The 17,161-nt window shown below is 39.7% G+C and overlaps 1 long non-coding RNA gene across 3 annotated transcripts; it reads right to left on the reverse strand.

The window, feature by feature from the left end:
• Window positions 1-448: 448 nt before the first annotated feature.
• LOC111609251 lies at window positions 449-16,771 on the reverse strand. Of its 3 annotated transcripts, none has more exons than XR_002753009.1 (5): window positions 16,678-16,771; window positions 16,383-16,580; window positions 1,745-1,875; window positions 1,039-1,411; window positions 449-937 (listed from the first exon to the last, which is right to left on the reverse strand). It is a non-coding gene; the product is annotated as an uncharacterized LOC111609251 (long non-coding RNA). The 3 variants fall into 3 exon arrangements; XR_002753010.1 differs by lacking the exons at window positions 16,383-16,580; window positions 16,678-16,771 and adding an exon at window positions 2,171-2,264 and having other exon boundaries at window positions 449-668; window positions 763-937; window positions 1,745-2,073; XR_002753008.1 differs by lacking the exons at window positions 16,383-16,580; window positions 16,678-16,771 and adding an exon at window positions 2,171-2,264 and having other exon boundaries at window positions 1,745-2,073.
• Between the last annotated feature and the right edge of the window lie 390 nt (window positions 16,772-17,161).

Consider the following 17,161-nt stretch of genomic DNA (forward strand, 5'->3'; position numbering starts at 1 on the left):
AGACAGATTTCTCATCCTCCTCTGACCCACAGCTTTCCTGTCAAACCTCAGATGTTCCATATTCCACCTCAGTCATGGACTCTTCTGCTTCCACAAGTTTGTCTTTAACCACATCAGGAGACGCTGCTGCTCCCTTTGCCTCCACCTCCAACTTTTCTGTATCTAGAAGTCAGGTGAAGAAGCAGCCGGAGAGACTGAACAGGAACGAGGCTGCAGGTCCAGATGCTGTCAGTCCCAGATTCCCTCTGTGGGATTCTGCAGCATCTCTTCAACCTTTGCCTGACCCAAGAGGAGGTTCCGTTGTTGTGGAAGACATCCTGTCTGGTTCTGGTACCGAAGAAAAGTCACCCATCAGTCATAAGGCCTGTAGATCTGTTGCCCTGACGTCCCACATCCTGAAGGTCCTGGAGAGACTCCTGGTGGCCCACTTGAGTAGGCAGACGATCACATATCAGGACCCCCTGCAGTTTGCTTATCGCCGTGGAGTTGGAGTTGATCAGACACCTGCTTCAACAAACCCACTGTCATCTGGACAAAGCAGGCAGCACAGTGAGGATCAGGGTCTTTGGTTCCCAGGTGCATTGAACACAAATCAGCCTGATCTGCTCTGTTAGAAACTCCAGAAGACACAGGTGGAGGCCTCAACAATCACCTGCATCTGTGACTACCTGACAAACAGACCACAGTTAGTGAGACTGAAGGACTGTGAGTCTAACCAGGTGCTCAACAACATGGGAACACCACAGGGCACTGTACTCTCACCGTTCATTTTCACCCTCTATTGTTCAGACTTCCAGCACAAGTCCGACTTCTGTCATCTACAGAAATACTCAGACGACTCTGCAGTTGTTGTGTATCAGAGGAAGACAAGAGGCTGAGTACAGAGATCTGGTGGATCACTTTGTGGCCTGGTGAGGGAACAATCATCTAATCTTGACTGTAAACAAACAAAGGAGATGGTTGTTGATTTCAGGAGAAACAGGAAACCCTATTTCCATCATGGGAGAAGATGTGGAGGTGGTTCAGGAATATAAATACCTCGGTGTTCATCTGGAACACAGACTGGACTGGAGACACAACAGAAGGCAGGAACCACGTGGACAAGCCGTCTACAAAAAGAGACAGAGCAGACTGCACTTCTCCAGGAAGCTAAGATCCTTCAAGGTTTGCAGCAAGTTGCTGCAGATCTTTAAGTCTGCTGCTGAGAGTGTCATCTCTTCTGCTATCATCTGTTGGTGCAGCAGCATCAGAGCCAGGAACCTCAAAAGGCTCAACAATCTGATAAAGAAGGCTGGATTGGTTCTGGTTCTGTTCTGGAGATGACTGTGGAACCTCTGGAGATGACGCAAAGAAAGACTCTTCAGAAGAGTCAAGAAAGCTATGGACGACTCTGACCGTCCTCTTCATGAGTCTGTATGGGGAAAACAGAGTATCATCAGTCAGAGGCGTCTTCAGGTTTGCTGCAACACAGACAGCTACAAAAGATCTTTCCTGCTGACAGCAATCAGTCATCTGCAAAACTCTTTGAAGAATCTGAATTAATGAGCTGCAACTACATTTCATTTCCCTTTGGGATCAATAAAGTCAAAGCATGTTTGGGTAATTCTTGCACACTACTCAAAGTTTGATAGAAAAAAATATTGAACAATTGGAAGTTATGGTGGAAACATTTTTGTGGTTTCAATGAAATGAAACAAAAAATGTAAAAAGATAATGAAGTTTCGCTTTTCCTGTGCAGTTTCACCTGTTTGCAGCTCGTTTTGCTGTTTGCTGAGCGTTTGCAGTTGTCGTCCACAGTTTCTGATCAAGTCATTATCTCCTCAACCTTCACCATCATCTGTTACAACCAGTAGATCAGTAGATGGACAAAGTAACCTGCTGTAAGTGTTGGTCAACTCATGCTTGGTTTGTTATTGAAGGACCTGCTTCACATGGTCCTTCTTTATTCTGTGTCCTCAGGTGTCCCCCTGTTGCATCAGGAAACTTCATCTTGGGATTTCCAGCAGGATTTTCTGAGTCCCTTCAGTCCTCTGTGTCTTCTCTTTCCTGATTGGTCCAGTGCTGCTGGTGATGCTGGAGAATCATCACATAATAATACACACATTCCTTAATCTCTGTCTAAATAACAGATGATTAAAGTGAATTCCTGATCAAGTCATCAGGTCCTCACCTTTTCCACAATCTGTAACAACCAGTAGATCAGCAGTTGGAGCAGGTCGTCTTCTTTAATTGTTGGTCAACTCAAGTTGAGGTACATGAGTTGACGGAGAAATGAAATAAAGAGAAAAGACATCAGAGTTTAAAAAAAGAGAACATGGACAGAAGAAAGAACAGCTTTGAAATTTCATCTTAATTTCATCCATATTTAAAATTGTTAGCTGGGTAAAAATAAGTTTTCTTACTTTTTTTCTCAACAGGGTTCTCTTCTCTACCTCCACCTTACTGGTGGTGTTGACCTGTGTAAAAATGTCCATGTGTCATTTTAATTAGTAATCCAACAGTTAATTTGAAAACCTGCAACTCAAAAATGTAATATTGTAAACCTTGTAAAAATGTCCAGCATCGCAATTAGAAAAATGTTTAGGTGGAGGTTTACAGGTGGAGCATGTCTTCTTTAATTGTTGGTCAACTCAAGTCATGGTACATGAGTTGACGGAGAAATGAAATAAAGATAAAACATAACAGGGTTAAAAAAAACAGAGAATATAAATCTGCAGAAAAAAGAAAAATTTTGAAATCTGATCTCAATTTCATCCATATTTAAAATTGTTACTCGGGTAAAAATATGTTTCTTACTTTTTTTGTCAACAGGGTTCTCTTATCTTCCTCCGTCTGACTGGTGGTGTTGAAGGTGGAGGTTTACAGGTGGAGCAGGTCTTCTTCTTTAATTGTTGAACAACTCAAGTCAAGTGACATGAGTTGACGGAGAAATGAAATAAAGAGAAAAGACAACAAAGTTAAAAAAAAGAGAACATGGACAGAAGAAAGAACAGCTTTGAAATTTGACCTCAATTTCATCCATATTTAAAATTGCTAGCCAGCTAAAAATAGGTTTTTTACTTTTTTTTGTTAACTGGGTTCTCTTATCTTCCTCTGTCTGACTGGTGGTGTTGAAGGTGGAGGTTTACAGGCTGACGAGATCCAACCTGGAATGATCAGAGAATCAGAGATCTGCCACCAGCATGATGTGAAGGTAGAATGCAAAAACTTACAAGCGGTGTGAAAAACAAGGGATCCAGAAGGCAGGAACCACATGGACAACGATGAAAGAATCCAGCGATGAGCAGCTAAAACCTGAAAGATTAAAAACTGGGAGACTGGATTAGTAGACGAACAGGACAGAATAATTTACTATATTGGAAAGCAGCGTGTAGGGAAGCACCACTATTACACCCTGAAACAGGACGGAGTTGAGAGGAAAACACAAAGACGAAGAAAAGCCCCGGTGCAAGGCGCTACCTAAGGCTTCCTCAGTCCTGCCAGAAACCTTAACATCTAAAATACTAAATTTAGCAGCGGAACAAAGAAAAGCCCCGGTGCAAGGCGCTACCTAAGGCTTCCACAGGCTTCCTAGAAACCCAATGGCTTTAATAAAAACATGAGAGAAATGAAGATGTCCTAAAGTGACTTCCCAAATAGGTCTTCAGTTTTTACCGATCCCAATCTAATCAGAGTCACTTGACAAGACGTAGTGAGGTCTAAAAAACACGTGTCTGGAACTCTCTCTTGCTGTAATTCCGCTAGATGTTGAAGGTATTGCTTCCTCTTCTGTGTCCTCTTCAGTCCCCATCCAGAAAAAGAAGTCAGGGGATGACAAAGTTGAATTTTCAAAGTGTATTGATGGTGAAGGACTGAAAACGAGGGGTGACAGAATGGGATCCTCATATGGCGACATTTTTGAGAGACTGAAAACACTGGGTGACAAAATGGTATCTTCAAAGTGCGTCGGTGTTGAGGGACTGAGGACGGGGGATGACAAAATAGGATCCTCATATGGCGACATTGGTGAGAGACTGAAAACACTGGGTGGCAAAATGGGATCTTCAAAGTGCGTCGGTGTAGAGGGACTGAGGACGGGGGATGACAAAATAGGATCCTCATAAGGAGACATTGGTGAGAGACTGAAAACACTGGGTGGCAAAATGGGATCTTCAAGGTGCGTCGGTGTAGAGGGACTGAGGACGGGGGATGACAAAATAGGATCCTCATAAGGAGACATTGGTGAGAGACTGAAAACACTGGGTGGCAACATAGGATCTTCAAAGTGCGTCGGTGTAGAGGGACTGAGGACGGGGGATGACAAAATAGGATCCTCATATGGAGACATTGGTGAGAGACTGAAAACACTGGGTGGCGAAATGGGATCTTCAAAGTGCGTTGGTGTTGAGGGACTGAGGACGGGGGATGACAAAATAGGATCCTCATATGGAGACATTGGTGAGAGACTGAAAACACTGGGTGGCAAAATGGGATCTTCAAAGTGCGTTGGTGTTGAGGGACTGAGGACGGGGGATGACAAAATAGGATCCTCATATGGCGACATTGGTGAGAGACTGAAAACACTGGGTGGCAAAATGGGATCTTCAAAGTGCGTCGGTGTAGAGGGACTGAGGACGGGGGATGACAAAATAAGATCCTCATAAGGAGACATTGGTGAGAGACTGAAAACACTGGGTGGCAAAATGGGATCTTCAAAGTGCGTTGGTGTTGAGGGACTGAGGACGGGGGATGACAAAATAGGATCTTCAAAGTGCGTCGGTGTTGAGGGACTGAGGACGGGGGATGACAAAACAGGATCCTCACACGACGTCAAAGGTGACAGACTGAGGACAGGTGGTAACTCAATAGGATCGTCATATTCCGTCTTTTGGTACGGAAAGGACAGGACACTATACTTGGTCCTCTTGGCTGGGGGCTCCTCATCAGCATCACTGTTCTTTGTCTTCTTTCCATGTATGCCAGTCACAGATGTCACATGAGCCGCGTCCTCTTCCAAACCTACCTGATGATGTTGCAAGGTACCGATAGGTCTGGACTTCTCTGGACGCAAAATGGGCTCTTCCTGTTTGTCAAGTCCAGATGGGAATTCCACTGAATTACAAGGAGCCATGTCTTCTTGGGGCTTCTGAGCCACCCCAATGTCTTGTATATATTTGAAATTGTGGGGAAGAATCTCAGGCAGCTGCGACGCAACATCTGCAAGGACCACTGTCAGATTACTGTCACCGGAGCCCAGATGATCAACTGTTGATTTCAGGAGTTTCAATGCATGTTCAAGCACTCCCATGCCCCACAGGAATTTAATGTTTGGTCGAAGGACCTGGACAACCCGAAATCGGGATCTAAAGTCATCCTGGTCTCCATTACCTACCTCGTCTTCACTGGAGCTGTTAGTAGAGCTACCACTGGAGCTGGTAATATTGCTATCAGTGGAGCTGGTAGAACAGTCCACAGACTGCGGAGGTGAACTATACTTCAACTCCTCTCCATGGTCTTCAGAAACCATGTCGGCTTCATTTAACCACAACTTACCGTGTTCCTTACCATTATCTGGACGTCCCTCCAACGTTGGGTATCCATCTGCTGGAAGCGCCATGGTATGGGCTGTGAAGAAAAGAACAAAGCCAAAAAAGCTATAAATCTGTATCTTGGAAAAAATCACAAAAGTCCAAAGCAATGTTTAGAGGGAACACTGAAATACCAACAATACAATAACCCAGCTTTGTGAATGTGTTTGTTTTTCTTCAATATATTTAATTAGCAATATTAATGCTATGCCAGATGTGATTATACAACAAGAACGGGAATTAAGAGATAAAATAAATAAAGCTTATCTTTAGTCACACAAAAAAAACAGGAAAAAACACAATTTTACATAAAAACCAGAACAAACTCTAAAACTCAGTGATCAAACACGTATAAACCATCAGCACTCAGACAAGCAAACTTGCAGCTTCATCTTGGTACCAATCAATCATTAAACACAATAAATCAAATGTAGATTTATTGGTAATTCATCCCTAGCCATAAACTCTTAAAATAAAATAAAACCCTGCAACAAAATGGATTCACTAAAAGTAATTTTATCAAACTAAAGTAAAGTGTTTTCCAATCAGCACTATTAATATTGCTGACTCTTTCTGAAAATGTAATCAGCGTGAAAATATATTACAGCTCCAAACATGCAAAGGACCAACACAGCATTTCGTAAACAACTAATTATTCAAAACTCCTCTTTCTTAGAAAAAGCAAACTAAGCAATAATGGTTTAGTAAATATTAACTAAACTACTTAGAAATAATACAGGACAAATATGTATCTAAAAACTTTTCTAATATTCAAGTATTAAGGTTTTATTTAAAGCAACGTATCCAAGGAGACCAAATGTGTTATTGAGGCATTTTTTGAAACCTGGACCAGACACTGACTACTTATTCCAAAGATCTGAATAAAACAAAACGGATCTTCTAAAACCAGAAATAACTTTTTAAACCACATAAACAACGTCAAACCCCTGCAATCCCTCCAAGATTTTAACTAACAAATGAATCACAACTGGACCAACTTAAACTGAGATGATTGTTTTTCTAATGAATTTTAACATTCACTGTTAACATTCAAGTGACTTCTGAAAATGATACGTCACTAAAATGCAATGGAACAAAAGGCTGTTTTTCTGGTCTTGAGTAATTACAATAAACTAAATAATTTAGTTACTTTGTGAAATCAACAGGCACGCATTGATTGTTCTTTAATGACTTTTTATAAGAATAAAGCTGTGTGTTGTTATTTAATCAATGTATCCATGGAGACTACATAGAACACATTTTTCACAAAGCTGGAGGACGCGCATGTTTGCAAAGTGTTCCTTAATTTTTTATTGAAGTCATTTTAAATAATGTCACCAATGTATCCATGGAAACTAAATATGTTTGTCTAGGCATTTATCAAAAAGAAAAAAAGGGCAAAGAACCATCCAGTTTACCAAGAATTGGAATCCAAAGTTATCAAAGATGATTTTCACAAATAAATCATTATTTTGTTTGTGAAAATTAGCTTTGATTGATGATCACTACGACTATACACGATTCATTGCCTATTAATGGTCTATCATTAACGAACACACACACTTACAATGCTTATTACTGGGGCGACAGTGGTAGGAGTTTGCCCTGCAATGGTCCGCCTCTGTCGTTGTGTCCTTGAGCAAGACACTTCTCTCACCTTTAGCTGGAGTTTATTGCTGGCACGATACAACATCTGTGGCTACAATCCATTAGCTTATAAACATCAGTGTGTGAACGCGTACATGAATGGAAATTTTATGGAAAGCGTGTTAGTCTGATGTCATTACCATGGAAACCAAGTATGTTTGTCAGGGCATTAAAAAAAAAAAACACTACATCAACATGTCCCTATCTTGAAAAAATAATGAAACTAAACAATTGAAATATAGGTTATTATAAGGGTAAACACTATTTTTTAAAATGTTTTTAAAAAACATATTAAATATTTAAGGCATTTAATTTTGCGTGTCCATGGAAACTGAGTGTTTACCACGGCATTTTTCAAAAAATAACGGTCAAAAAACAAGCTAATTTTTCAGGAATTTGAAGTTAATTGAACTAATTTGACTATAATTCAGTAAAATGCATATATTTCTTAAATTATTACACCACAGTTTAACATTCCCGACATTTCCAGCGAAATTCAGTAAAGAAAAAGGCTCATTAGTTAACTAGTTAGTTAGATCTATGCTAGCAAAGAATGCTACTCGTCTTTTTTTCTACAGCAGTCAGTATTTCTTTAAAACACACACGAACGCAAAAATAAACTAAACAAGTCACTAATATCTTAGTAATAACTTGCTTTGGTTTATTAAAAATAGTAGAAGAATGATTTGAACCTTCCAGCTGGTCACCCTGCTGCTTCTTCTCCCGGTCAGGAAACGTCTTTCGCAGGTTTGGTATCCACGGGTTTCTTCAGCAAGTGCGAATTTCAGCAAGTTCTTCTTCAGCAAGTTTTGCGCAGCAGATTCTCGACAAGCTCAAACCTTCCGAGGCTGTAAAGGCTCCTTCAGGCGTCTCTGTCAAAAGTCCCGTAGCAAAGGGGAAAGAACTCAGAAGGTCGGCGTCATTTATAGGCTCGAGGACGCTAACGTCGTTGCCATGACTTCCATTGACGAACGCACGCGCTGGTGCGTGAGAGAAATTGGACCACAAATAACGGAGATTTTTTTTTTCTTTCGAAATGTTTTATTGTTACTTGGGACGTTTTTTAAAACATGGCATTGTACAGTTATACATAAATTTTTACTTATCTGTTAATAAATACAATTCCTTAATTAAGTTAAACTAAAAGAGGATAAGAACAAGGACATTAAAACAATAACTCTGTATGTTTAAAAGTTGAGCAGGACCGGGGTGACTCTTTACGAAGTTCGGAGCCGTCCGGTTCTTCCAAGCAGCGCTGCTGCTCAGAGGGGATCCCCGCCCTGAAGCTCCTTCCCGCCTGCCTCACCCGGGGAGCCAGGCCGCCGCTGCTGGGACCTCCGTCCGTGAAGCGCCGGATCCTTCGTTCAAGGAGGCGATTCTTCTTTGTGGCTGTGTCCATACTTTTATAATGTATAACTACCTTATACATTATAAAAGTGTTATTGGGGCCTGCCCATAGCAATGCATAAGGAGAGCAGTACTGACTTGTGAAGTCAGCAGCATGTGGGACATCACTAGGATGTTTTCTATAATTGACTTACTCTTTCAGTATACTAAACACGGCTAATAAGTAAAATAAATAGCTAATAGCTTATTTAAGCTAAAATGCTTAAATAAGCATTTAACTGTATTTCTGAGCTCTGCATACACCATTTTCAGTGACGTGCGGTCAGGGGAGGCAGGTGAGGCTCTGCCTCACCTGTAATCATGGAAAAATAATAATGATAAAATCATTTATATTGCTATTTTCACCCTGTGGTTTGTACTATACCTATTTTTCATTTAATTTAAAAAAGTTCAGATTATTTTTTCTTCAAAATCGCTGAATTTCTGCATTTTCCCATTCAAACGCTCGGAAGCGAAGCTGGTGAGGCAGCAGCGAGCTGAGCCTCACCTGGGATTGCGCAACCTCTCGCTAACTGCACTGGCTGCCATTCTGAGAGCATGATCCTCCTGTCTGTACGTCGCCAATAAAATGGCTAAAAAACATTTCATGTATGAGCTGATTTTCCATAATTTAGCTTATGTATATAATGTACAGTGTTGTTTTTTTTTGTCACCAATTGTGTGCGTAACGTGTTTCATGTGCTGAAGAGCGATCAGAAACGAGGTGAGGCAGGCAGTTCTCCTGCCTCATGGCAGGGGGCGCTCATGATCCCAGACATTGTGACTCCACAACTGCAGAGTAAGATACTGTAAGCGAGCTAGCCATGCAGCTAGCCATACAACAAGGTCAAGTGCAGCGATATATTTATAGTTTTCTCCTCTTACCACAGCAATTAATTAATAATCGCAAAATAATACTAAAACAATACTACTGCAACAGACTGAATGTTCTGCTTTTTGCGTGGGAAATATTTGAGTGTTTTTTATTGTGGCGTTGTTGTCAGTTGCTATGGCAACGAGTCTGCGCGTAGCTGCGCTGATACCGAGAGCGACAAAAGACGTGGTTTTGAGTTGTACTTTAACGGTTTTCCCTTCGCTGTGGAGCACAGCACGAAATGAATAATATCTACATGTCCAAGTTTGATTGAGTGAACGGAAATAGTCTTTTTGCCCTCCAGCGTTGTCCACATGCGCGAAATTTCCTTATGTAAACAATAACATGCAGGGGGTCTATATTTGTACATCTGAATATGATTAAGTCAGTGCCTCACCAGCTATGAACCTCACCGCACGTCACTGGCCATTTTTGTCTCATCACTGCAATTACTGTGAGTGAGCTACAAATATGAATCGCGGTACTATGGGAGAAGACAAATAGTCCTCTCATATGCTTCAAACCGTTTTTCAATACGTCTCTCGGTTCCTGAACGGCAAGGAGTTGTTCAGGCTGCTTTTTCCATGCAAACCAATGGGGTGTCTCACAAAGATAGAAATCTTTTTCCTCCTCTCTGTGTCACACACACATGACAGTTAGCAGAGGATTGATAACCATAGCAACGGAACACAGGATGCGATTGGCTGCTGGTTAGGACTACAAATACGCATCACTGTAGTTCTAATCAACACTCAGTTAAAACAGAGGGCTGAGCTGCCATTTAGAGCTACTGGCTGTTTTGGCTAGTAAATAACGGATTTAACCCAAACACTGTTAGACATTTTAATTAGTGTGATCATTTAATATGAAGCTTATGTTTTTTTTCAAAATAAAAGCCTCAATATCCCCCTCAAGTTAATGCACCGCCTATGGCGGTGCAATAATATTAGCATGCATTATATTTTTCTCTCAGGTTAGGGAACTGCCTTGCGCAGCAAGGCAGTTCATTAGCATTAGCCTTTTACCTTAAATAAGCTATTAGCTATTTTCTTACTTATTAGCCATGTTTAATATACTGAGTGGAGTAAGTCAATTACAGACAACATTCTAATGATATCCCACATGCTATTGACAGCATTTAGAGAAAGATATGTTCAGCCTGCTTTGATCAGAAAAACTAACTGCTTCAAACAGTTACAATTCTGTCTCCCTCTCTGTCTCACTCACATGACAGCTAAGCTGCTCTTTAGAACTACAATGACTGAAGGTTAGAACTACAACATGGCGGACACTCAGTGCCTACAAAAGAGGTCTGAGCTGAATGTCAGAACTACAAACATGGAGGAACTGTCAGTTACTACAGAGGAGGACTGAGCTGGCCTTTAGAACTACTTGTGTTTTGGGCTTTTTATAACTGATTTTACCCAATCATTGTTACACATGGGTTTAATGTGGCAATTTAAAATTAAGTTTAATGAAAATTTCAAAATAAAAGCCTTGAATATTTTTACATTATGTAATTGCTCTTTTTGGCTTTATTTGACTTTTTCATCCAACGCACTGATACACATGGGATTAGTTTGGCCCTTTGAAATGAAGCATACTGAAAACTTCAAAATAAAAGCCTTGAATATTTTTACATCACATAACTGCTCTTTAGAGCATTATATAACTGGTTCAACCCAATGACTATTAGACATGGGATTAGTTTAGCCCTTTGAAATGAAGCTTAACAAAAATTTCAAAATAAAAGACTTGAATATTTTTACATCATGTAATTGCTCTTTTGAGCATTATATAACTGATTTAATCCATTGAGTGTTATACATGGGATTTGTGTGGCCCTTTGAAATGAAGTTTAACAAAAATTTCAAAATAAAAGCCTTGACAAATTTTACATCATGTAATTGTTCTTTTTGGATTTTTTTCTTTTTTACTTTTTCATCCAAAACACTGTTACACGTGGTATTAGTTTGGCCCTTTGAAATTAAGCATACTGAAAATTTCAAAATAAAAGCCTTGGATATTTTTACATGACATAACTGCTCTTTTGAGCATTATATAACTGATTCAACCAAATGACTATCAGACATGGGATTAGACTTGTCCTTTGAAATGAAGCTTAACAAAAGTTTCAAAATAAAAGCCTTGACATTTTTTACATCATGTAATTGCTCTTTTTGGCTTTATGTGACTTTTTTTTATCCAAAGCACTGTTACACAATGGAATACTGTGGGCATTTAAAATTAAGCTTACTGCAAATTTCAAAATAAAAGCCTCAATATGCCCCTGAGGTTAGTGCACCGCAGCAGGCGGCGCAATAATATTATTCTGCATTATGTTTTTCTCTCAGGTTGCTAATGCTAATGAACTGCGCAAGGCAGTTCATTAGCATTAGCACTAGCGTTTTAGCTTAAATAAGCTATTAGCTATTTATTTTACTTATTAGCCGTGTTTAGTATACTGAATGGAGTAAGTCAATTATAGAAAACATCCTAGTGATGTCCCACATGCTACTGACAGCAATCACGCTAACATTAGCATTTTTGCTAATTTTAGCTGATACACTTACTTTATCATACTGGATGGTGCACGTCCATGTTAGTAAACATTCTTGTGAATCTCCTCATATGACTGCAGCTTTCTTTAGCATTGATGCTAATTTCTAGCATCAGAACGCTGGGTCCAAACCGACGGGCACACTTTGGCAGGCCCCGGTTAAATTTCTTCAGGAATTTTCTAGTTAACAGCTTTTATAGCCTATAATAACATTATATACGCTGTTAATGACTTATTTTAACTGAGATACTTCGCTTTGAAAATAATTAAACTTTAAGACTAAAATGGAAGAGGAAAGAATACAGCAAACTCAAACCCCGAATCACACGTCACAGAATGACGTCAATGACCGCCTGAAACAGTCTTTGAATGTAATGTAGGCCTTCTGCGATCATTTGGTCACTAATCATTTTCTTTGTCTTGCAGGTAAATGCTTGTAAACACAAAAGCCATTAAAGATAGGTTATCCTTTCTAAAATGGACGAGCATCGCTATGCAGGATAAAAAGAGAATTTTTAGTCCGGGTCTTTATTTAAAGGCCTGTATGAAAAGGAGGAGGATATGTGGCCTCTGATTGGCTCAGCTGGTTATTGGTATTAAATGACGGCAATCTGTGTCATGTGACTAAACTTTAATAGTCACGTGACATTTGATATAGCTATATGATGTTGCTATATAGAAATAGATATTTAAATCTTCATCACTGTATTTTTTATACAGTCTTTGAATGTAGACTGTATAAAATCTGCATTTTATACAGTCTATTTGCGATCATTTAGTCACTTTGTCTTTTCTTTGTCATGTCAATATTTGTAAAAACAAAAACAAAATATTCTACCAGTTTATAAAATGTATAATTACATTACAAAAAAATGTCATTACAGGAAATCTTAGTGACAGGGCCTATAAATGAAAGTATATATAATTAAACTCAGGGGCGATTCTAGGATCTGACCTTTAGGGCTGCTGAGCCCCCAGCAGGGATAAGACCCATGAAAAGATATTTGTTTGTTCAGTTTTCTAAATCTAACTGCTTATTTACATACATTCACAAACAAAATAAAGAGACATGTTGTCAGAATAAAAGAACAATGTTCATTTTACTCAAACATAAACCTATAAAGAGTAAAATCAGAGAAACTTTTCATTTTTTCCAGAGGTGTATATACTCAGTTTGAAATAAAATCTCAAGATTACATCATGCCTGCCAACATCTGCTAACATTAATGAGTTCAATCAATGCATTTTTATGACAGGCTAAATGTGTCTTGGGCATTGTGATTCTTGATATTTTTTGTTCAATGGCTCTTTTGTTCTTTTTTTTGTAAATAAGATTCTTAATCTTTTATTTCTGGCCAGTGTTCACTCTTTTGTTTGTCCATTATTCTTTTCACACCCATATTTCCCATGTTTTGTCCTTTATCTCTTTTTTCATGCAGCTCTCCATGTCCTGTTAGTTCCTCCCAGCTTAGATCAGCTTGATCTGTTTCTTTAGACTCAGTGGGAACAGAATGAATGTGAGAAGAGATTCTGAATTTGAGGTTATTTTTAAACCATAAAAGTTGATCAAACTTTAATGTTTTCTTTTGTTTGTTTTTATATGACTTGACCTCAGATAACTTGTTTGTACCAGGCTTCATGCCAACGAGTTTAAATAGCATAAAAAAGGAAATCAAATGATTGTCCTTCTGCTCTAAAGCAGATTTATCATCTCAAATGATCCAAATCTGATATCTGAATAAAACCAAAGCAGTGACGGCAAAAAAAGCTTTTATTGAAATTTCTTACAACTTAATGTTATTTCACTCTATGATCAGCTTAATTACTTTCCATGCTTTCATAAATCAAGTAAAAGTTACACAAAAGACTAAACAGAATACAAAAACCTCCAAAATACACCATGACATCATAATTAATAAAAATAACATGACACTGCGAAATATATACAAAAATTTAATATCTTCCTCATGCTTTCACAAATCAAGTGAAAGTTACACACAAAATGAAACAGAATACAATAAGTCCTAAAGTACATGTGTTATATTACATCATAATACATAGAAATAACCTGACGCTGCAAAATATTTGACATTCTTTAATATCTTCCTCCTGCTTCCTGTCCTGTAAATAAACACCATGATTTTCACACTGTTGTGAGACTTTTCTTTAGCATTGTGATGACTGTGAAATATAAATTTAATCTTTAAATGTACACATTTGTTCAATTTTTACTCTTCAGAAACCAACAAAATGTGTGTTTATACACTGAGCAGGAGCCACAATGATCTTTTGTAATTCCATCAGATTATGCAGCATATCTTCTTCGTTCCACACATTACATACACATTATTACATAAAAACATGCTACCATGACTTTTTTTAACAATATTAGTTTCTGGACAGAGGAAATGAGCTGAACACATTCTTCAACAGGTTCAGTCCAGGAACAAGCTCATCATCTTCCTCTCCTGTCTGCAGCCAGACAGATTTCTCATCCTCCTCTGACCCACAGCTTTCCTGTCAAACCTCAGATGTTCCATCTTCCACCTCAGTCATGGACTCTTCTGCTTCCACAAGTTTGTCTTTAACCACATCAGGAGACGCTGCTGCTCCCTTTGCCTCCACCTCCAACTTTTCTGTATCTAGAAGTCAGGTGAAGAAGCAGCCGGAGAGACTGAACAGGAACGAGGCTGCAGGTCCAGATGCTGTCAGTCCCAGATTCCCTCTGTGGGATTCTGCAGCATCTCTTCAACCTTTGCCTGACCCAAGAGGAGGTTCCGTTGTTGTGGAAGACATCCTGTCTGGTTCTGGTACCGAAGAAAAGTCACCCATCAGTCATAAGGCCTGTAGATCTGTTGCCCTGACGTCCCACATCCTGAAGGTCCTGGAGAGACTCCTGGTGGCCCACTTGAGTAAGCAGACGATCACATATCAGGACCCCCTGCAGTTTGCTTATCGCCGTGGAGTTGGAGTTGATCAGACACCTGCTTCAACAAACCCACTGTCATCTGGACAAAGCAGGCAGCACAGTGAGGATCAGGGTCTTTGGTTCCCAGGTGCATTGAACACAAATCAGCCTGATCTGCTCTGTTAGAAACTCCAGAAGACACAGGTGGAGGCCTCAACAATCACCTGCATCTGTGACTACCTGACAAACAGACCACAGTTAGTGAGACTGAAGGACTGTGTGTCTAACCAGGTGCTCAACAACATGGGAACACCACAGGGCACTGTACTCTCACCGTTCATTTTCACCCTCTATTGTTCAGACTTCCAGCACAAGTCCGACTTCTGTCATCTACAGAAATACTCAGACGACTCTGCAGTTGTTGTGTATCAGAGGAAGACAAGAGGCTGAGTACAGAGATCTGGTGGATCACTTTGTGGCCTGGTGAGGGAACAATCATCTAATCTTGACTGTAAACAAAACAAAGGAGATGGTTGTTGATTTCAGGAGAAACAGGAAACCCTATTTCCATCATGGGAGAAGATGTGGAGGTGGTTCAGGAATATAAATACCTCGGTGTTCATCTGGAACACAGACTGGACTGGAGACACAACAGAAGGCAGGAACCACGTGGACAAGCCGTCTACAAAAAGAGACAGAGCAGACTGCACTTCTCCAGGAAGCTAAGATCCTTCAAGGTTTGCAGCAAGTTGCTGCAGATCTTTAAGTCTGCTGCTGAGAGTGTCATCTCTTCTGCTATCATCTGTTGGTGCAGCAGCATCAGAGCCAGGAACCTCAAAAGGCTCAACAATCTGATAAAGAAGGCTGGATTGGTTCTGGTTCTGTTCTGGAGATGACTGTGGAACCTCTGGAGATGACGCAAAGAAAGACTCTTCAGAAGAGTCAAGAAAGCTATGGACGACTCTGACCGTCCTCTTCATGAGTCTGTATGGGGAAAACAGAGTATCATCAGTCAGAGGCGTCTTCAGGTTTGCTGCAACACAGACAGCTACAAAAGATCTTTCCTGCTGACAGCAATCAGTCATCTGCAAAACTCTTTGAAGAATCTGAATTAATGAGCTGCAACTACATTTCATTTCCCTTTGGGATCAATAAAGTCAAAGCATGTTTGGGTAATTCTTGCACACTACTCAAAGTTTGATAGAAAAAAATATTGAACAATTGGAAGTTATGGTGGAAACATTTTTGTGGTTTCAATGAAATGAAACAAAAAATGTAAAAAGATAATGAAGTTTCGCTTTTCCTGTGCAGTTTCACCTGTTTGCAGCTCGTTTTGCTGTTTGCTGAGCGTTTGCAGTTGTCGTCCACAGTTTCTGATCAAGTCATTATCTCCTCAACCTTCACCATCATCTGTTACAACCAGTAGATGGACGAAGTAACCTGCTGTAAGTGTTGGTCAACTCATGCTTGGTTTGTTATTGAAGGACCTGCTTCACATGGTCCTTCTTTATTCTGTGTCCTCAGGTGTCCCCCTGTTGCATCAGGAAACTTCATCTTGGGATTTCCAGCAGGATTTTCTGAGTCCCTTCAGTCCTCTGTGTCTTCTCTTTCCTGATTGGTCCAGTGCTGCTGGTGATGCTGGAGAATCATCACATAATAATACACACATTCCTTAATCTCTGTCTAAATAACAGATGATTAAAGTGAATTCCTGATCAAGTCATCAGGTCCTCACCTTTTCCACAATCTGTAACAACCAGTAGATCAGCAGTTGGAGCAGGTCGTCTTCTTTAATTGTTGGTCAACTCAAGTTGAGGTACATGAGTTGACGGAGAAATGAAATAAAGAGAAAAGACATCAGAGTTTAAAAAAAGAGAACATGGACAGAAGAAAGAACAGCTTTGAAATTTCATCTTAATTTCATCCATATTTAAAATTGTTAGCTGGGTAAAAATAAGTTTTCTTACTTTTTTTCTCAACAGGGTTCTCTTCTCTACCTCCACCTTACTGGTGGTGTTGAAGGTGGAGGTTTACAGGTGGAGCATGTCTTCTTTAATTGTTGGTCAACTCAAGTCATGGTACATGAGTTGACGGAGAAATGAAATAAAGATAAAACATAACAGGGTTAAAAAAACAGAGAATATAAATCTGCAGAAAAAAGAAAAATTTTGAAATCTGATCTCAATTTCATCCATATTTAAAATTGTTACTCGGGTAAA

The sequence above is a fragment of the Xiphophorus maculatus genome, chromosome 7 (genome assembly GCF_002775205.1).
Source record: "Xiphophorus maculatus strain JP 163 A chromosome 7, X_maculatus-5.0-male, whole genome shotgun sequence".
Lineage (NCBI taxonomy): Eukaryota > Metazoa > Chordata > Actinopteri > Cyprinodontiformes > Poeciliidae > Xiphophorus > Xiphophorus maculatus.